Raw genomic sequence first — 22,196 nt, 5'->3', positions numbered from 1 at the left:
GTCTGTAGTAGTTCGAGAGGGGACACGGTTCACAGAGTGCAGTACCACAGTTAGAAACATGTCTCTAGTAGTTCGCGAGGTGACCCGGTTCACAGAGTGTAGTACCACAGTTAGAAACACGTATGTAGTTGTTCGAGAGGTCATCTGGGTGACAGAGTGCTGTTCCTCTGTTAGAAACATCTCTATAGTAGTTCGAGAGGTGTCCCCTTCACAGAGTGCAGTTCCTCACATAGAAACATATCTGTAGAAGCTCGAGAGGTGACCCGGTTCACAGAGTGTAGTACCTCAGTTAGAAACACGACTGTAATGGTTCGAGAAATGACCCGGTTCACAGAGTGTAGTACCTCAGTTAGGAACATGTCTGTAGTAGTTTGAGAGGTGTCCCCTTCACAGAGTGCAGTTCGTCACATAGAAACATATCTGTAGAAGCTCGAGAAGTGACCCGGTTCACAGAGTGTAGTACCACAGTTAGAAACATGTCTGTAATGGTTCGAAAGCTGACCCGGTTCACAGAGTGTTGTACATCAGTTAGAAACATGTCTGTAATGGTTCGAGAGGTGACCTGGTTCACAGAGTGTTGTACCGCAGTTAGAAACATGTCTGTAGTAGTTCGAAAGGTGTCCCGTTCACAGAGTGCAGTTCCTCACTTAGAAACATGTCTGTTGTAGTTCGAGAGGTGATCTGGTTCACAGAGTGTAGCCTCAGAGTTAGAAACATGTCTCTAGTAGTTCGCGAGGTGACCCGGTTCACAGAGTGTAGTACCACAGTCAGAAACATGTCTGTAGTAGTTCGACAGGTGACCCGGGTTACAGGGTATAGTACCACAGTTAGGAACAGATTTGTAGTAGTTCGAGAGGTGTCTCAGTTCACAGAGTGTAGTACCAGAGTTAGAAACAGGTCTGTAGTAGCTCCAGAGGTGATCCGGGTTCCATAGTTTAGTTCCTCAGTTAGAAACGTTTCTGTAGAGTTCGTGAAGTGACCCGGTTCACAGAATGTAGATCTGCAGTTAGAAACATGTCTGCAATAGTTCGCGAGGTGACCTGGTTCACAGAGTGTAGACTCAGAGTTAGAAACATGTCTGCAGTAGTTCGAGAGTTTACCAGGTTCACAGAGTGTGGTACCACAGTTAGGAACATGTCTCTAGTAGTTCGAGAGGTGACCCAGTTCACAGAGTATAGTACCTCAGTTACAAAACATGTCTGTAATGGCTCGAGAGGTGACCCGGTTCACAGAGTGTAGTTCCTCAGTTAGGAACATGTCTGTAGTAGTTTGAGAGGTGACCAGTTCACAGAGTGCAGTTCCTCAGTTAGAAACATGTCTGCAGTAGTTCGCGAGGTGACTTGGTTCACAGAGTGTAGTCTCAGAGTTAGAAATTTGTCTCTAGTAGTTTGCGAGGTGACCCGGTTCTCAGAGTGTAGTACTTCAGTTAGAAACATGTCTGTAATGGTTTGAGAGGTGACACGGTTCACAGAGTGTAGTACCACTGTTAGAAACATGTCTGTAGTAGTTCGCGAGGTGACCTGGTTCACAGAGTGTAGTACCACAGTTAGAAACATGTCTGTAGTAGTTCGCGAGGTGACCCGGTTCACAGAGTGTAGTTCCTCTGTTAGAAACATGTCTGTAGTAGTTCGAGAGGTGACGCGGTTCACAGAGTATTATACCACAGTCAGAAAAATGTCTGTCGTAGTTGGAGACTTGACCAGGTTCACAGAGTGTAATATAACAGTTAGAAACATGTCTGTAGTAGTTCGAGAGGTGTCCCGTTCACACAGAGCAGTTCCTAACTTAGAAACATATCTGTCGAAACTCGAGAGGCGACCCGGTTCACAGAGTGCAGTACCGCAGTTAGAAACATGTATGTAGCAGTCAAGAAGTGACCCGGTTCACAGAGTGTGGTAGCACAGTTAGGAACATGTCTGCAGTAGTTAGAGAGGGGACACGGTTCACAGAGTGTAGTACCTCAGTTAGAAACATGTCTGTAATGGTTCGAGAGGTCACCCGGTTCACAGAGTGTAGTACCACAGTTAGAAACATGTCTGTAGAAGTTCGAGAGGTGACCCGGGTTACAGAGTGTAGTACCACAGTTAGAAACATGTCTGTAGTAGCTCGAGAGGTGACCCGGTTCACAGACTATTGTACCACAGTCAGAAACATGTCTGTCGTAGTTGGAGACTTGACCAGGTTCACAGAGTGTAGTACCACAGCTAGAAACATGTCTGTAGTAGTTCGAGAGGTGTCCCGTTCACAGAGTGCAGTTCCTCACTTACAAACATACCTGTCGAAGCTCGACACCTGACCTGGTTCACAGAGTGCAGTACCGCAGTAAGAAACATGTCTGTAGCAGTTCGTGCGGTGACCCGGTTCACAGAGTGTAGTACCACAGTCAGAAACATGTCTGTGGCAGTTCGAGAAGTGACCCGGCTCACGGAGTGTGGTACCACAGTTAGGAACATGTCTGTTGTAGTTCGAGAGGTGACCCGGTTCACAGAGTGTAGCCTCAGAGTTAGAAACATGTCTCTAGTAGTTCGCGAGGTGACCCGGTTCGCAGAGTGTAGTACCACAGTTAGAAACATGTCTGTAGTAGTTTGAGAGGTGTCCCCTTCGCAGAGTGCAGTTCCTCACTTAGAAACATATCTGTTGTAGTTCGAGAGGTGACCCGGTTCACAGAGTGTAGCCTCAGAGTTAGAAACATGTCTCTAGTAGTTCGCGAGGTGACCCGGTTCACAGAGTGTAGTACCACAGTTAGAAACATGTCTGTAGTAGTTTGAGAGGTGTCCCCTTCGCAGAGTGCAGTTCCTCACATAGAAACATATCTGTCGAAGCTCGAGAGGTGACCCGGTTCACAGAGTGTAGTACCTCAGTTACAAACATTTCAGAAGTAGTTCGAGAGGGGACCCAGTTCAGAGAATGTAGTACCACAGTTAGAAACATGTCTGTAGTTGTTCGAGAGGAAACCCGGGTTACAGAGTGTTGTACCGCAGTTAGAAACATGTCTGTAGTAGCTCGAGAGGTGACCCGGTTCACAGAGTGTAGGTCCACAGTTAGAAATATGTCTGCCATAGTTCGAGAGGTCACCAGGTTCACAGAGTGTAGTACCACAGTCAGAAACGTGTCTGTACTAGTTCGTCAGTTGACCCGGGTTACGGAGTGTTTACCACAGTTAGAAACAGGATTCAAGTAGTTCGAGTGGTTACCCGGTTCACAGAGTGTCGTTCCTCAGTTAGAAACATGTCTGTAGTAGTTCGAGAGGTGACCTGGTTCACAGAGTGTAGTACCAGAGTTAGAAACAGGTCTGTAGTAGTTCGAGAGGTGGTCCGGGTTCCATAGTTTAGTTCCTCAGTTAGAAACATTTCTATAGAGTTCATGAAGTGATCCCGTTCACGGAAAGTAGATCCGCAGTTAGAAACATGTCTGCAGTAGTTGGAGAGGTCACCAGGTTCACAGAGTGTAGTCTCAGAGTTAGGAACATGTCTCTAGTAGATCGCGAGGTGACCCGGTTCACAGAGTGTAGTACCTCAGTTACAAACATTTCAGAAGCAGTTCGAGAGGGGACCCAGTTCAGAGAGTGTAGTACCACAGTCAGAATCATGTCTCTCATAGTTGGAGATGTCACCCGGTTCACAGAGTGTATTACCACAATTAGAAACATGTCTGCAATGGTTTGAGAGGTGACCCGGTTCACAGAGTGTAGGTCCGCAGTTAGAAATATGTCTGCCGTAGTTCGAGAGGTCACCAGGTTCACAGAGTGTAGGACCACTGTCAGAAACATGTCTGTAGTAGTTCCAGAAGTGATCTGGTTCACAGAGTGTAGTTCCACAGTCAGAATCATGTCTGTAGTAGTTCGAGAGGTCACCAGGTTCAGAGAATGTAGTACCACTGTTAGCAACATGTCTGTAGTAGTTCGAGACGTGTCCTGTTCACCTAGTGTGGTACCACAGTTAGAAACATGTCTGTAGTAGTTCGCGAGGTGACCCGGTTCACAGAGTGTAGTACCTCAGTTAGAAACATGTCTGCAGTAGTTCGAGAGGTGTCTCAGTTCACAGAGTGTTGTACCAGAGTTAGAAACAGGTCTGTAGTAGTTCGAGAGGTGATCCGGGTTCCATAGATTAGTTCCTCAGTTAGAAACATGTCTGTAGTAGTTCGAGAGGTAACCCAGTTCGCAGAGTGTAGTCTCAGAGTTAGAAACATGTCTCTAGTAGTTCGCGAGGTGACCTGGTTCACAGAGTGTAGTACCTCATTTAGTAACATGTCTGTAATGGTTCGAGAGGTGACCCGGTTCATAGAGGGTTGTACCGCAGTTAGAAACATGTCTGTAGTAGCTCGAGAGGTGACCGGTTCACAGTATGTAGATCCGCAGTTAGAAATATGTCTGCCGTAGTTCGAGAGGTCACCAGGTTCACAGAGTGTAGTACCACAGTCAGAAACGTGTCTGTACTAGTTCGACAGTTGACCCGGGTTACGGAGTGTTGCACCACAGTTAGAAACAGAATTCAAGTAGTTTGAGTGTTTTCCCGGTTCACAAAGTGTAGTTCCTCAGTTAGAAACATGTCTGTAGTAGTTCGACAGGTGACCCGGGTTACAGGGTGTAGTACCACAGTTAGGAACAGATTCGTAGTAGTTCGAGTGGTGACCCAGTTCTCAGAGTGTAGTACCACAGTTAGCAACATGTCTGTAGTAGTTTGAGACGTGACCCTGTTCTCAGAGTGTAGTTCCTCAGTTAGAAACATATCTGTAGAAGTTCAAGAGGTAACCCGGGTTACAGAGTGTAGTACCACAGTTAAAAACATGTCTGTAGTAGTTCGCGAGGTGACCTGCTTCACAGAGTATTATACCACAGTCAGAAACATGTCTGTCGTAGTTGGAGACTTGACCAGGTTCACAGAGTGTTGTTCCACTGTTAGCAACATGTCTGTAGTAGTTCGAGACGTGTCCCGTTCACAGAGTGTGGTAACACAGTTAGGAACATGTCTGTAGTAGTTCGAGAGTGGACACGGTTCACAGAGTGCAGTACCACAGTTAGAAACATGTCTGTAGTATTTCGAGGTGTGACCCGGTTCTCAGAGTGTTGTATCGCAGTTAGAAACATGTCTGTAGTAGTTCGAGAGGTGTCTCAGTTCACAGAGCATAGTACCAGAGTTAGAAACAGGTCTGTAGTAGTTCGAGAGGTGATCCGGGTTCCATAGTTTAGTTCCTCAGTTAGAAACATTTCTGTAGAGTTCGCGAAGTGATCCCGTTCACAGAAAGTGGATCCGCAGTTAGAAACATGTCTGCAGTAGTTGGAGAGATCACCAGGTTCACAGAATGTAGTGCCACAGTTAGAAACATGTCTGTAGTAGTTCGAGAGGTGACCCAGTTCACAGAGTGTAGTCTCAGAGTTAGAAACATGTCTCTAGTAGTTCGCGAGGTGACCCGGTTCACAGAGTGTGATACCACAGTTAGGAACATGTCTCCAGTAGTTCGCGAGGTGACCCGGTTCACAGAGTGTAGTACCTCAGTTAGAAACATGTCTGTAATGGTTCGCGAGGTGACCCGGTTCACAGAGTGTAGTACCTCAGTTAGAAACATGTCTGTAGTTGTTCGAGAGGTGACCCGGTTCACAGAGTGTTGTACCGCAGTTAGAAACATGTCTGTAGTAGTTTGAGAGGTGACCCGGTTGACAGAGTGTAGGTCCGCAGTTAGAAATATGTCTGCCATAGTTCGAGAGGTGACCCGGTTCACAGAGTATTATACCACAGTCAGAAACATGTCTGTCATAGTTGGAGACTTGACCAGGATCACAGAGTGTAGTACCACTGTTAGCAACATGTCTGTAGTAGTTCGAGACGTGTCCCGTTCACAGAGTGTGGTACCACAGTTAGGAACATGTCTGTAGTAGTTCGAGACGTGTCCCATTCACAGAGTGCAGTACCACAGTTAGAAACATGTCTGTAGTAGTTCGACTGGTGACCCGGTTCACAGAGTGTAGTTCCTCAGTCACAAACATGGCCATACTAGTTCCAGAGGGGACCCGGCTCACAGAGCGCAGTACCACTGTCAGAAACATGTCTGTCATAGTTCGAGACGTGATCCGGTTCACAGAGTGTAGTACCACAGGTAGAAACATGTCTGTAGTAGTTCCAGACGTGATCTGGTTCACAGGGTGTTGCACCACAGTTAGAAACATGTCTGTAGTAGTTCGACAGGTGACCTGGGTTACAGGGTGTAGTACCACAGTTAGGAACAGATCTGTAGTAGTTCGAGTATTGACCCAGTTCTCAAAGTGTAGTTCTCAGTTAGAAACATGTGTGTAGTAGTTCGAGAGGTGACCTGGTTCACAGAGTTTAGTACCACAGTTAGAAATATGTCTGTAGTGGTTCGTGAGGTAACCTGGTTCACAGAGTGTAGTTCCTCAGTTAGAAACATGTCTGTCGTAGTTTGAGACATGATCCGGTTCACAGAGTGTAGTTTCTCATTTAGAAACACCTCTGCAGGAGTTCGAGAGGTGACCCGGATCACAGAGTAGTATCGTAGTTAAAAACATGTCTGCAGTAGCTCGAGAGGTGACCCAGTTCAGAGAATGTAGTACCACAGTTAGAAACATGTCTGTAGTTGTTCGAGAGGTGACCCGGGTTACAGAGTGTTGTACCTCAGTTAGAAACATGTCTTTAGTATTTCGAAGTGTGACCCGGTTCTCAGAGTGTTGTACCACAGTTAGAAATATGTCTGTAGTAGTTCGAGAGGTGTCTCAATTCACAGACTGTAGTACCAGAGTTAGAAACATTTCTGTAGAGTTCGTGAAGTGCTCCCGTTCACAGAAAGTGGATCCGCAGTTAGAAACATGTCTGCAGTAGTTCGAGAGATCACCAGGTTCACAGAATGTAGTACCACAGTTAGAAACATGTCTGTAGTAGTTCGAGAGGTGACCCGTTCACAGAGTGTGGTATCACAGTTAGGAACATGCCTGTAGTAGTTCGAGAGGTGACCCAGTTCACAGAGTGTAGTCTCAGAGTTAGAAACATGTCTCTAGTAGTTCGCAAGGTGACCCGGTTCACAGAGTGTGGTACCACAGTTAGGAACATGTCTCTAGTAGTTCGCGAGGTGACCCGGTTCACAGAGTGTAGTACCTCAGTTAGAAACACGTCTGTAATGGTTCGAGAGGTGACCCGGTTCACAGAGTGTTGTACCGCAGTTAGAAACATGTCTGTAGTAGTTTGAGAGGTGACCCGGTTGACAGACTGTAGGTCTGCAGTTAGAAATATGTCTGCCGTAGTTCGAGAGGTGACCCGGTTCACAGAGTATTATACCACAGTCAGAAACATGTCTGTCATAGTTGGAGACTTGACCAGGATCACAGAGTGTAGTACCACTGTTAGCAACATGTCTGTAGTAGTTCGAGACGTGTCCCGTTCACAGAGTGTGGTACCACAGTTAGGAACATGTCTGTAGTAGTTCGAGAGTGGACACGGTTCACAGAGTGTTATCTCAGAGTTAGTAACATGTCTCTAGTAGTTCGCGAGGTGACCCGGTTCACAGAGTGTAGTACCTCAGTTAGAAACATGTCTGTAATGGTTCGAGACGTGACCCTGTTCAGAGAGTGTAGTACCGCAGTTAGAAACATGTCTGTCGTAGTTCGAGACGTGATCCGGTTCACGGAGTGTCGTTCCTCATTTTGAAACATCTCTGTAGGAGTTCGAGAGGTGACCCGGATCACAGAGTAGTATCGTAGTTAGAAACATGTCTGTAGTAGCTCGAGAGGTGACCCAGTTCAGAGAATGTAGTACCACAGTTAGAAACATGTCTGTAGTTGTTCGAGAGGTGACCCAGGTTACAGAGTGTTGTACCTCAGTTAGAAACATGTCTGTAGTATTTCGAGGTGTGACCCGGTTCTCAGAGTGTTGTATCGCAGTTAGAAACATGTCTGTAGTAGTTCGAGAGGTGTCTCAGTTCACAGAGCATAGTACCAGAGTTAGAAACAGGTCTGTAGTAGTTCGAGAGGTGATCCGGGTTCCATAGTTTAGTTCCTCAGTTAGAAACATTTCTGTAGAGTTCGCGAAGTGATCCCGTTCACAGAAAGTGGATCCGCAGTTAGAAACATGTCTGCAGTAGTTGGAGAGATCACCAGGTTCACAGAATGTAGTACCACAGTTAGAAACATGTCTGTAGTAGTTCGAGAGGTGACCCAGTTCACAGAGTGTAGTCTCAGAGTTAGAAACATGTCTCTAGTAGTTCGCGAGGTGACCCGGTTCACAGAGTGTGATACCACAGTTAGGAACATGTCTCCAGTAGTTCGCGAGGTGACCCGGTTCACAGAGTGTAGTACCTCAGTTAGAAACATGTCTGTAATGGTTCGAGAGGTGACCCGGTTCACAGACTGTTGTACCGCAGTTAGAAACATGTCTGTAGTAGTTTGAGAGGTGACCCGGTTGACAGAGTGTAGGTCCGCAGTTAGAAATATGTCTGCCATAGTTCGAGAGGTGACCCGGTTCACAGAGTATTATACCACAGTCAGAAACATGTCTGTCGTAGTTGGAGACTTGACCAGGATCACAGAGTGTAGTACCACTGTTAGCAACATGTCTGTAGTAGTTCGAGACGTGTCCCGTTCACAGAGTGTGGTACCACAGTTAGGAACATGTCTGTAGTAGTTCGAGACGTGTCCCATTCACAGAGTGCAGTACCACAGTTAGAAACATGTCTGTAGTAGTTAGACTGGTGACCCGGTTCACAGAGTGTAGTTCCTCAGTCACAAACATGGCCATACTAGTTCCAGAGGGGACCCGGCTCACAGAGCGCAGTACCACTGTCAGAAACATGTCTGTCGTAGTTCGAGACGTGATCCGGTTCACAGAGTGTAGTACCACAGGTAGAAACATGTCTGTAGTAGTTCCAGACGTGATCTGGTTCACAGGGTGTTGCACCACAGTTAGAAACATGTCTGTAGTAGTTCGACAGGTGACCTGGGTTACAGGGTGTAGTACCACAGTTAGGAACAGATCTGTAGTAGTTCGAGTATTGACCCAGTTCTCAAAGTGTAGTTCTCAGTTAGAAACATGTGTGTAGTAGTTCGAGAGATGACTCGGTTCACAGAGTGTAGTACCTCAGTTACAAACATATCTGTAGCAGTTCGAGAGGTGACCTGGTTCACAGAGTTTAGTACCACAGTTAGAAATATGTCTGTAGTGGTTCGTGAGGTAAATGGTTCACAGAGTGTAGTTCCTCAGTTAGAAACATGTCTGTCGTAGTTTGAGACATGATCCGGTTCACAGAGTGTAGTTTCTCATTTAGAAACACCTCTGCAGGAGTTCGACAGGTGACCCGGATCACAGAGTAGTAGCGTAGTTAAAAACATGTCTGTATTAGCTCGAGAGGTGACCCAGTTCAGAGAATGTAGTACCACAGTTAGAAACATGTCTGTAGTTGTTCGAGAGTTGACCCGGGTTACAGAGTGTTGTACCTCAGTTAGAAACATGTCTTTAGTATTTTGAAGTGTGACCCGGTTCTCAGAGTGTTGTACCACAGTTAGAAACATGTCTGTAGTAGTTCGAGAGGTGATCCGGGTTCCATAGTTTAGTTCCTCAGTTAGCAACATTTCTGTAGAGTTCGTGAAGTGATCCCGTTCACAGAAAGTAGATCTGCAGTTAGAAACATGTCTGCAGTAGTTGGAGAGGTCACCAGGTTCACAGAATGTAGTACCACAGTTATAAACATGTCTGTAGTAGTTCGCGAGGTGACCTGGTTCACAGAATGTGGCACCACAGTTAGGAACATGTCTCTAGTAGTTCGAGAGGTGACCCGGTTCACAGAGTGTAGTCTCAGAGTTAGAAACATGGCTCTAGTAGTTCGCGAGGCGACCCGGTTCACAGAGTGTAGTACCGCAGTTAGAAACATGTCTGTAGTAGTTTGAGAGGTGACCCGGTTGACAGAGTGTAGGTCCGCAGTTAGAAATATGTCTGCCGTAGTTCGAGAGGTCACCAGGTTCACAGAGTGTAGTACCACAGTCAGAAACATGTCTGTACTAGTTTGACAGTTGACCTGGGTTACGGAGTGTTTACCACAGTTAGAAACAAGATTCAAGTAGTTCGAGTGTTTTCCCGGTTCACAGAGTTTAGTTCCTCAGTTAGAAACATGTCTGCAGTAGTTCGACAGGTGACCTGGTTCACAGAGTGTAGTACCTCATTTACAAACATTTCAGAAGTAGTTCGAGAGGGGAACCAGTTCAGAGAGTGTAGTACCATAGTCAGAATCATGTCTGTAGTAGTTCGAGACGTGACCCGGTTCACAGAGTGTAGTACCACAGTTAGAAACATGTCTGTAGTAGTTCGAGACGAGGTCCGGTTCACAGAGTGCAATACCACAGTTAGAAACATGTCTGTAGTAGCTCGAGAGGTGACCCTGTTCAGAGAGTGTAGTACAGCAGTTAGAAACATGTCTGTAGTAGCTTGAGAGGTGACCCTGTTCAGAGAGTGTAGTACAGCAGTTAGAAACATGTCTGTAGTAGTTCGAGTGTTTTCCCGGTTCACAGAGTGTAGTACCTCAGTTAGAAACATTTCAGAAGTAGTTCGAGAGGGGACCCTGATCAGAGAGTGCAGTACCACAGTCAGAATCATGTCTGTAGTAGTTTGAGACGTGATCCGGTTCACAGAGTGTTCACCACAGTTAGAAACATGTCTGTAGTAGTTCGACAGGTGACACGGGTTCACAGAGTGTAGTACTTCAGCTAGAAACATGTCTGTAGTAGCTCGAGAGGTGACCCGGTTCACAGAGTGTAGGTCCGCAGTTAGAAATATGTCTGCCGTAGTTCGAGAGGTCACCAGGTTCACAGAGTGTAGTACCACAGTCAGAAACATGTCTGTACTAGTTTGACAGTTGACCCGGGTCACGGAGTGTTTACCACTGTTAGAAACAGGATTCAAGCAGTTTGAGTGGTTATCCAGTTCAGAGAGTGTAGTTCCTCAGTTAGAAACATGTCTGTAGTAGTTCGAGAGGTGTCCCGGTTCACAGAGTGTAGTTCCTCAGCCACAAACATGGCCATACTAGTTTCAGAGAGGACCCGGTTCACAGAGCGCAGTACCACCGTCAGAAACATGTCTGTCGTAGTTCGAGACGTGATCCGGTTCACGGTGTGTAGTTCCTCATTTAGAAACATGTCTGTAGTAGTTCGAGAGGTGACCCAGTTCACAGAGTGTAGTTCCTCAGCCACAAACATGGCCATACTAGTTCCAGAGGGGACCCGGTTCACAGAGCGCAGTACCACCGTCAGAAACATGTCTGTCGTAGTTCGAGACGTGATCCGGTTCACGGAGTGTAGTTCCTCATTTAGAAACATCTCTGTAGGAGTTCGAGAGGTGACCCGGATCACAGAGTAGTATCGTAGTTAGAAACATGTCTGTAGTAGTTCGAGAGGTCACCAGGTTCAGAGAATGTAGTACCACAGTTAGAAACATGTCTGTAGTTGTTCGAGAGGTGACCCAGGTTACAGAGTGTTGTACCTCAGTTAGAAAATGTCTGTAGTATTTCGAGGTATGATCCGGTTCTCAGAGTGTTGTACCACAATTAGAAACATGTCTGTAGTAGTTCGAGAGGTGTCTCAGTTCACAGAGCATAGTACCAGAGTTAGAAACAGGTCTGTAGTAGTTCGAGAGGTGATCCGGGTTCCATAGTTTAGTTCCTCAGTTAGAAACATTTCTATAGAGTTCGTGAAGTGATCCCATTCACAGAAAGTAGATCCGCAGTTAGAAACATGTCTGCAGTAGTTCGAAAGGTCACCAGGTTCACAGAGTGTAGTCTCAGAGTTAGAAACATGTCTGTAGTAGTTCGAGAGGTGACCCGGTTCACAGAGTGTAGTACCACAGTTAGAAACATGTCTGTAGTAGCTCGAGAGGTGACCCGGTTCACAGAATGTACATCCGCAGTTAGAAATATGTCTGCCGTAGTTCGAGAGGTCACCAGGTTCACAGAGTGTAGAACCACAGTCAGAAACATGTCTGTACTAGTTCGACAGTTGACCCGGGTTACGGAGTGTTGTACCACAGTTAGAAACAGAATTCATGTAGTTCGAGGGTTTTCCCGGTTCACAGAGTGTAGTTCCTCAGTTAGAAACATGTCTGTAGTAGTTCGACAGGTGACCCGGTTCACAGAGTGTAGTACCTCAGTAACAAACATTTCAGACGCAGTTCGAGAGGGGACCCAGTTCAGGGAGTGTAGTACCACAGTCAGAATCATGTCTCTCGTAGTTGGAGATGTCACCCGGTTCACAGAGTGTATTACCATAATTAGAAAGATGTCTGTAATGGTTCGAGAGGTGACCCGGTTCACAGAGTGTAGGTCCGCAGTTAGAAATATGTCTGCCGTAGTTCGAGAGGTCACCAGGTTCACAGAGTGTAGGACCACTGTCAGAAACATGTCTGTATTAGTTCCAGACGTGATCTGATTCACAGAGTGTAGGTCCACAGTCAGAATCATGTCTGTAGTAGTTCGAGAGGTCACCAGGTTAACAGAATGTAGTACCACTGTTAGCAACATGTCTTCAGTAGTTCGAGACGTGTCCCGTTCACCTGGAGTGGTACCACAGTTAGAAACATGTCTGTAGTAGTTCGCGAGGTGACCTGGTTCACAGAGAGTAGTACCTCAGTTAGAAACATGTCTGTAATAGTTCGAAAAGGGACACGGTTCACAGGGTGTAGTACCACAGTTAGAAACATGTCTGAAGTAGTTCGCGAGGTGACCCGGTACACAGAGTGTGGTACCTCAGTTAGAAACATGTCTGTAGTAGTTCGACAGGTGACCCGGGTTGCAGGGTGTAGTACCACAGTTAGGAACAGATTCGTAGTAGTTCGAGTGGTGACCCAGTTCTCAGAGTCTAGTTCCTCAGTTAGAAACATGTCTGTAGTAGTTCGAGAGGTGTCCCGATTCACAGAGTGTAGTACCACAGTTAGCAACATGTCTGTAGTAGTTCGAGACGTGACCCTGTTCTCAGAGTGTAGTTCCTCAGTTAGAAACATTTCTGTAGTAGTTCAAGAGGTGACCTGATTCACAGAGTGTTGTACCGCAGTTAGAAACATGTCTGTAGTAGTTTGAGAGATGACCCGGTTCAGAGAGTGTAGGTCCGCAGTTAGAGATATGTCTGCCGTAGTTCGAGAGGTCACCAGGTTCACAGAGTGTAGTACCACAGTCAGAAACGTGTCTGTACTAGTTTGTCATTTGACCCGGGTCACGGAGTGTTTACCACAGTTAGAAACAGGATTCAAGTACTTCGAGTGGTTACCCAGATCACAGAGTGTAGTTCCTCAGTTAGAAACATGTCTGTAGTAGTTCGACAGGTGACCTGGTTCACAGAGTGTAGTACCTCAGTTACAAACATTTCAGAAGTAGTTCGAGAGGGGACCCAGTTCAGAGAGTGTAGTACCACAGTCAGAATCATGTCTCTCGTAGTTGGAGACGTGACCCGGTTCACAGAGTGTAGTTCCTCAGCCACAAACATGGCCATACTAGTACCAGAGGGGACCCGGTTCACAGAGCGCAGTACCACCGTCAGAAACATGTCTGTCGTAGTTCGAGACGTGATCCAGTTCACGGAGTGTAGTTCCTCATTTTGAAACATCTCTGTACGAGTTCGAGAGGTGACCCGGTTCACAGAGTAGTATAGTAGTTAGAAACATGTCTGTAGTATTTCGAGGTGTGACCCGGTTCTCAGAGTGTTGTATCACAGTTAGAAACATGTCTGTAGTAGTTCGAGAGGTGTCTCAGTTCACAGAGCATAGTACCAGAGTTAGAAACAGGTCTGTAGTAGTTCGATAGGTGATCCGGGTTCCATAGTTTAGTTCCTCAGTTAGAAACATTTCTGTAGAGTTCGTGAAGTGATCCCGTTCACAGAAAGTGGATCCGCAGTTAGAAACATATCTGCAGTAGTTCGAGAGATCACCAGGTTCACAGAATGTAGTACCACAGTTAGAAACATGTCTGTAATAGTTCGAGAAGAGACATGGTTCACAGGGTGTATTACCACAGTTAGAAACATGTCTGAAGTAGTTCGAGAGGTGACCCGGTACACAGAGTGTGGTACCACAGTTAGGAACATGCCTGTAGTAGTTTGAGAGATGACCCGGTTCACAGAGTGTAGGTCCGCAGTTAGAAACATGTCTGTAGTAGTTCGAGTGTTATCCCGGTTCACAGAGTGTAGTTCCTCACTTAGAAACATTTCAGAAGTAGTTCGAGAGGGGACCCTGTTCAGAGAATGTAGTACCACAGTTAGGAACATGTCTGTAGTAGTTCGAGAGGTGATCCAGTTCACAGAGTGTAGTCTCAGAGTTAGAAACATGGCTCTAGTAGTTCGCGAGGTGACCCGGTTCACAGAGTGTAGTACCTCAGTTAGAAACACGTCTGTAATGGTTCGAGAGGTGACCCGGTTCACAGAGTGTTGTACCGCAGTTAGAAACATGTCTGCAGTAGTTTGAGAGGTGACCCGGTTCACAGAGTGTAGGTCCGCAGTTAGAAATATGTCCGCCATAGTTCGAGAGGTCACCAGGTTCACAGAGTGTAGTACCACTGTCAGAAACATGTCTGTACTAGTTCGACAGTTGACCCGGTTTACGGAGTGTTGCATCACAGTTAGAGACAGGATTCAAGTAGTTCGAGTGTTTTCCCGGTTCACAGAGTGTAGTTCCTCAGTTAGAAACATGTCTGCAGTAGTTCGACAGGTGACCTGGTTCACAGAGTGTAGTACCTCAGTTACAAACATTTCAGAAGCAGTTCGAGAGGGGACCCAGTTCAGAGAGTGTAGTATCGCAGTCAGAATTATGTCTGTAGTAGTTCGAGACATGATCCGTTTCACAGAGTGTAGTACCACAGTTAGAAAAATGTCTGTAGTAGTTCAACAGGTGACCCGGGTTCACAGAGTGTAGTACTTCAGCTAGAAACATGTCTGTAGCAGCTCGAGAGGTGACCAGGTTCACAGAGTATTATACCACAGTCAGAAACATGTCTGTCGTAGTTGGAGACTTGACCAGGTTCACAGAGTGTTGTTCCAATGTTAGCAACATGCCTGTAGTAGTTCGAGACGTGTTCCGTTCACAGAGTGTGGTACCACAGTTAGAAACATGTTTGCAGTAGTTCGAGAGTGGACACGGTTCACAGAGTGCAGTAACACAGTTAGAAACATGTCTGTAGTAGTTCGCGAGGTGACCCGGTTCACAGAGTGTAGTACTTCAGCAAGAAACATGTCTGAAGCAGCTCGACAGGTGACCCGGTTCACAGAGTGTTGTCTCAGAGTTAGAAACATGTCTCTAGTAGTTCCCGAGGTGACCCGGTTCACAGAGTCTACTACCTCAGTTAGAAACATGTCGGTAATCGTTCGAGACGTGACCCTGTTCACAGAGTGTAGTACCGCAGTTAGAAACATGTCTGTCGTAGTTCGAGACGTGATCCGGTTCACGGAGTGTAGTTCCTCATTTTGAAACATCTCTGTACGAGTTCGAGAGGTACCCGGTTCACAGAGTAGTATAGTAGTTAGAAACATGTCTGTAGTATTTCGAGGTGTGACCCGGTTCTCAGAGTGTTGTATCACAGTTAGAAACATGTCTGTAGTAGTTCGAGAGGTGTCTCAGTTCACAGAGCATAGTACCAGAGTTAGAAACAGGTCTGTAGTAGTTCGATAGGTGATCCGGGTTCCATAGTTTAGTTCCTCAGTTAGAAACATTTCTGTAGAGTTCGTGAAGTGATCCCGTTCACAGAAAGTGGATCCGCAGTTAGAAGCTTATCTGCAGTAGTTCGAGAGATCACCAGGTTCACAGAATGTAGTACCACAGTTAGAAACATGTCTGTAGTAGTTCGAGAGGTGACCCGTTCACAGAGTGTGGTACCACAGTTAGGAACATGTCTCTAGTAGTTCGAGAGGTGACCTGGTTCACAGAGTGTAGTACCAGAGTTAGAAACAGGTCTGTAGTAGTTCGAGAGGTGATCCGGGTTCCATAGTTTAGTTCCTCAGGTAGAAACATTTCTATAGAGTTTGTGAAGTGATCTCATTCACAGAAAGTAGATCCGCAGTTAGAAACATGTCTGCAGTAGTTCGAGAGGTCACCAGGTTCACAGAGTGTAGACTCAGAGTTAGAAACATGTCTGTAGTAGTTTGAGAGGTGACCCGGTTCACAGAGTGTAGTACCTCAGTTAGAGATATGTCTGCCGTAGTTCGAGAGGTCACCAGGTTCACAGAGTGTAGAACCACAGTCAGAAACGTGTCTGTACTAGTTCAACAGATGACCCGGGTTACGGAGTGTTGTACCACAGTTAGAAACAGAATTCAAGTAGTTCGAGTGTTTTCCCGGTTCACAGAGTGTAGTTCCTCAGTTAGAAACATGTCTATAGTAGTTCGACAGGTGACCTGGTTCACAGAGTGTAGTACCTCAGTTACAAACATTTCAGAAGCAGTTCGAGAGGGGACCAAGTTCAGAGAGCGTAGTACACAGTCAGAATCATGTCTCTCGTAGTTGGAGATGTGACCCGGTTCACAGAGTGTAGGTCCGCAGTTAGAAATATGTCTGCCGTAGTTCGAAAGGTCACCAGGTTCACAGAGTGTAGGAAACTGTCAGAAACATGTCTGTAGTAGTTCCAGACATGATCTGGTTCACAGAGTGTAGTTCCACAGTCAGAATCATGTCTGTAGTAGTTCGAGAGGTCACCAGGTTCAGAGAATTTAGTACCACAGTTAGAAACATATCTGTAGTAGATCGAGAGGTGACCCAGTTCACAGAGTGTAGTCTCAGAGTTAGAAACATGTCTCTGGTAGTTCGCGAGGTGACCCGGTTCACAGAGTGTAGTACCTCAGTTAGAAACATGTCTGTAATGGTTCGAGACATGACCCGGTTCACAGAGTGTAGTACCACAGTTAGAAACATGTCTGTAGTAGTTCGAGAGGTGACCCGTTCACAGAGTGTGGTACCACAGTTAGGAACATGCCTGTAGTCGTTCGAGAGGTGACCCAGTTCACAGAGTGTAGTCTCAGAGTTAGAAACATGTCTCTGGTAGTTCGCGAGGTGACCCGGTTCACAGAGTGTAGTACCTCAGTTAGAAACATGTCTGTAATGGTTCGAGACATGACCCGGTTCACAGAGTGTAGTACCACAGTTAGAAACATGTCTGTCGTAGTTCGAGACGTGATCCGGTTCACAGAGTGTTGTACCGCAGTTAGAAACATGTCTGTAGTAGTTTGAGAGATGACCCGGTTCACAGAGTGTAGGTCCGCAGTTAGAGATATGTCTGTCACAGTTCGAGACGTGATCCGGTTCACGGAGTGTAGTTCCTCATTTTGAAACATCTCTGTACGACTTCGAGAGGTGACCCGGTTCACAGAGTGTAGTACCACAGTTAGAAACATGTCTGTAGTAGTTCGAGAGGTGTCTCAGTTCACAGAGCATAGTACCAGAGTTAGAAACAGGTCTGTAGTAGTTCGAGAGGTGATCCGGGTTCCATAGTTTAGTTCCGCAGTTAGAAACATTTCTGTAGAGTTCGTGAAGTGATCCCATTCACAGAAAGTGGATCCGCAGTTAGAAACATGTCTGCAGTAGTTCGAGAGATCACCAGGTTCACAGAATGTAGTACCACAGTTAGAAACATGTCTGTAGTTGTTCGAGAGGTGACCCGGTTCACAGAGTGTAGTACCACAGTTAGAAACATGTCTGTAGTAGTTTGAGAGGTGACCCGGTTCACAGAGTGTTGTACCGCAGTTAGAAACATGTCTGTAGTAGTTTGAGAGGTGACCCGGTTGACAGAGTGTAGGTCCGCAGTTAGAAATATGTCTGCCGTAGTTCGAGAGGTGACCCGGTTCACAGAGTGTAGAGCCGCTGTTAGAAACATGTCTGTAGTAGTTCGAGTGTTTTCCCGGTTCACAGAGTGTAGTTCCTCAGTTAGAAACATTTCAGAAGTAGTTCGAGAGGGGACCCTGTTCAGAGAGTGTAGTACCACAGTCAGAATCTTGTCTGTAGTAGTTCGAGACGTGATCCGGTTCACAGAGTGTTCACCACAGTTAGAAACATGTCTGTAGTAGTTCCAGACGTGATCTGGTTCACAGAGTGTTGCACCACAGTTAGAAACATGTCTGTAGTAGTTCGCGAGGTGACCTGGTTCACAGAGTATTATACCACAGTCAGAAACATGTCTGTCATAGTTGGAGACTTGACCAGGATCACAGAGTGTAGTACCACAGCTAGAAACATGTCTGTCATAGTTGGAGACTTGACCAGGTTCACAGAGTGTAGCACCACTGTTAGCAACATGTCTGTAGTAGATCGAGACGTGTCCCGTTCACAGAGTGTGGTACCACAGTTAGAAACATGTCTGTAGTATTTCGCGAGGTGACCTGTTTCACAGAGTGTAGTACTTCAGCTAGAAACATGTCTGAAGCAACTCGAGAGGTGACCCGGTTCACAGAGTGTAGGTCCGCAGTTAGAAATATGTCTGCCGTAGTTCGAGAGGTCACCAGGTTCACAGAGTGTAGGACCACTGTCAGAAACATGTCTGTAGTAGTTCCAGACGTGATCTGGTTCACAGAGTGCAGTTCCACAGTCAGAATCATGTCTGTAGTAGTTCGAGAGGTCACCAGGTTCACAGAATGTAGTTCCACTGTTAGCAACATGTCCGTAGTAGTTCGAGACGTGTCCCGTTCACCTAGTGTGGTACCACAGTTAGAAACATGTCTGTAGTAGTTCGCGAGGTGACCCGGTTCAGAGAGTGTAGTACCTCAGTTAGAAACATGTCTGTAATGGTTCGAGAGGGGACTCGGTTCACAGGGTGTAGTACCACAGTTAGAAACATGTCTGTAGTAGTTCGAGAGGTGACCCGGTTCACAGAGTGTAGTACCTCAGTTAGAAACATGTCTGTAGTAGTTCGACAGGTGACCCGGGTTACAGGGTGTAGTACGACAGTTAGGAACAGATTCGTAGTAGTTCGAGTGGTGACCCAGTTCTCAGAGTCTAGTTCCTCAGTTAGAAACATGTCTGTAGTAGTTCGAGAGGTGTTCCGGTTCACAGAGTGTAGTACCACAGTTAGCAACATGTCTGTAGTAGTTCGAGACGTGACCCTGTTCTCAGAGTGTAGTTCCTCAGTTAGAAACATGTCTGTAGTAGTTCGAGAGGTGACCTGATTCACAGAGTGTTGTACCGCAGTTAGAAACATGTCTGTAGTAGTTTGAGAGGTGACCCGGTTCACAGAGTGTTGGTCCGCAGTTAGAGATATGTCTGCCGTAGTTCGAGAGGTCACCAGGTTCACAGAGTGTAGTACCACAGTCAGAAACGTGTCTGTACTAGTTTGACAGTTGACCCGGGTCACGGAGTGTTTACCGCTGTTAGAAACAGGATTTATGTAGTTTGAGTGGTTACCCAGTTCAGAGAATGTAGTACCTCAGTTAGAAACATGTCTGTAGTATTTCGAGGTGTGATCCGGTTCTCAGAGTGTTGTACCACAGTTAGAAACATGTCTGTAGTAGTTCGAGAGGCGACCTGGTTCACAGAGTGTAGTACCAGAGACAGAGACTGGTCTGTAGTAGTTCGAGAGGTGATCCGGGTTCCATAGTTTAGTTCCTCAGTTAGAAACATTTCTATAGAGTTCGTGAAGTGACCCGGTTCACAGAAAGTAGATCCGCCGTTAGAAAGATGTCTGCAGTAGTTCGAGAAGTCACCAGGTTCACAGAGTGTAGTCTCAGAGTTAGAAACATGTCTCTAGTAGATCGCGAGGTGACCCGGTTCACAGAGTGTAGTACCTCAGTTAGAAACATGTCTGTAGTAGCTCGAGAGGTGACCCGGTTCACAGAATGTACATCCGCAGTTAGAAATATGTCTGCCGTAGTTCGAGAGGTCACCAGGTTCACAGAGTGTAGAACCACAGTCAGAAACGTGTCTGTACTAGTTCGACAGTTGACCCGGGTTACGGAGTGTTGCATCACAGTTAGAGACAGGATTCAAGTAGTTCGAGTGTTTTCCCGGTTCACAGAGTGTAGTTCCTCAGTTAGAAACATGTCTGTAGTAGTTCGACAGGTGACCTGGTTCACAGAGTGTAGTACCTCATTTACAAACATTTCAGAAGCAGTTCGAGAGGGGACCCAGTTCAGGGAGTGTAGTACCACAGTCAGAATCATGTCTCTCGTAGTTGGAGATGTCACCCGGTTCACAGAGTGTAGTACCACAATTAGAAACATGTCTGTAATTGTTCGAGAGGTGACCCGGTTCACAGAGTGTAGGTCCGCAGTTAGAAATATGTCTGCCGTAGTTCGAGAGGTCACCAGGTTCACAGAGTGTAGGAAACTGTCAGAAACATGTCTGTAGTAGTTCCAGACGTGATCTGGTTCACAGAGTGTAGTTCCACACTCAGAATCATGTCTGTAGTAGTTCGAGAGGTCACCAGGTTCACAGAATTTAGTACCACAGTTAGCAACATGTCTGTAGTAGTTCGAGACGTGTCCCGTTCACCTAGTGTGGTACCACAGTTAGAAACATGTCTGTAGTAGTTCGCGAGGTGACCCGGTTCACAGAGTGTAGTAACCTCAGTTAGAAACATGTCTGTAATGGTTCCAGAGGGGACACGGTTCACAGAGTGTAGTACCACTGTTAGAAACATGTCTGTAGTAGTTCGACAGGTGACCCGGGTTACAGGGTGTAGTACCACAGTTAGGAACAGATTCGTAGTAGTTCGAGTGCTGACCCAGTTCTCAGAGTGTAGTTCCTCAGTTAGAAACATATCTGTAGAAGTTCGAGAGGTAACCCGGGTTACAGAGTGTAGTACCACAGTTAAAAACATGTCTGTAGTAGTTCGCGAGGTGACCTGCTTCACAGAGTATTGTACCACAGTCAGAAACACGTCTGTCGTAGTTGGAGACTTGACCAGGTTCACAGAGTGTAGTACCACAGCTAGAAACATGTCTGTAGTAGGTCGAGACGTGACCCTGTTCACAGAGTGTGGTACCACAGTTAGAAACATTTCTGTAGTAGTTCGAGAGGTGACCCGGTTCACAGACTGTTGTACCGCAGTTAGAAACGTGTCTGTAGTAGTTCGAGAGGTGACCCAGTTCACAGAGTGTAGTACCACCGTTAGGAACATGTCTGTAGTAGTTCGCGAGGTGACCCGGTTCACAGAGTGCAGTACCTCAGTTAGAAACACGTCTGTCGTAGTTCGAGACGTGACCCTGTTCTCAGAGTGTAGTTCCTCAGTTAGAAACATTTCTGTAGTAGTTCGAGAGGTGACCTGATTCACAGAGTGTTGTACCGCAGTTAGAAACATGTCTGTAGAAGTTTGAGAGATGACCCGGTTCACAGGGTGTAGGTCCGCGGTTAGAGATATGTCTGCCGTAGTTCGAGAGGTCACCAGGTTCACAGAGTGTAGTACCACAGTCAGAAACCTGTCGGTACTAGTTTGACTGTTAACCCGGGTCACAGAGTGTTTACCACAGTTAGAAACAGGCTTCAAGTAGTTTGAGTGGTTACCCAGATCACAGAGTGTAGTTCCTCTGTTAGAAACATGTCTGTAGTAGTTCGACAGGTGACCTGGTTCACAGAGTGTAGTACCTCAGTTACAAACATTTCAGAAGCAGTTCGAGAGGGGACCCAGTTCAGAGAGTGTAGTACCACTGTCAGAATCATGTCTCTCGTAGTTGGAGATGTGACCCGGTTCACAGAGTGTAGTTCTTCAGCCGCAAACATGGCCATACTAGTTCCAGAGAGGACCCAGTTCACAGACTGCAGTACCACCGTCAGAAATATGTCTGTCGTAGTTCGAGACGTGATCCGGTTCACGGAGTGTAGTTCCTCATTTAGAAACATCTCTGTAGGAGTTCGAGAGGTGACCCGGTTCACAGAGTAGTAGCGTAGTTAGAAACATGTCTGTAGTAGCTCGAGAGGTGACCCAGTTCAGAGAATGTAGTACCACAGTTAGAAACATGTCTGTAGTTGTTCGAGAGGTGACCCGGGTTACAGAGTGTTGTTCCTCAGTTAGAAACATGTCTGTAGTAATTCGAGACGTGATCCGGTTCACGGAGTGTAGTTCCTCATTTAGAAACATGTCTGTAGTTGTTCGAGAGGTGACCCGGGTTACACAGTGTTGTACCTCAGTTAGAAACATGTCTGTAGTATTTTGAGGTGTGACCCGGTTCTCAGAGTGTTGTACCATAGTTAGAAACATGTCTGTAGTAGTTCGAGAGGTGTCTCAGTTCACAGAGTGTCGTACCAGAGTTAGAAACA

The sequence above is a fragment of the Mobula birostris genome, chromosome 22, assembly GCF_030028105.1.
Source record: "Mobula birostris isolate sMobBir1 chromosome 22, sMobBir1.hap1, whole genome shotgun sequence".
Taxonomy (NCBI): Eukaryota; Metazoa; Chordata; class Chondrichthyes; order Myliobatiformes; family Myliobatidae; genus Mobula; species Mobula birostris.
Note: the sequence above shows the minus strand (reverse complement) of the source record.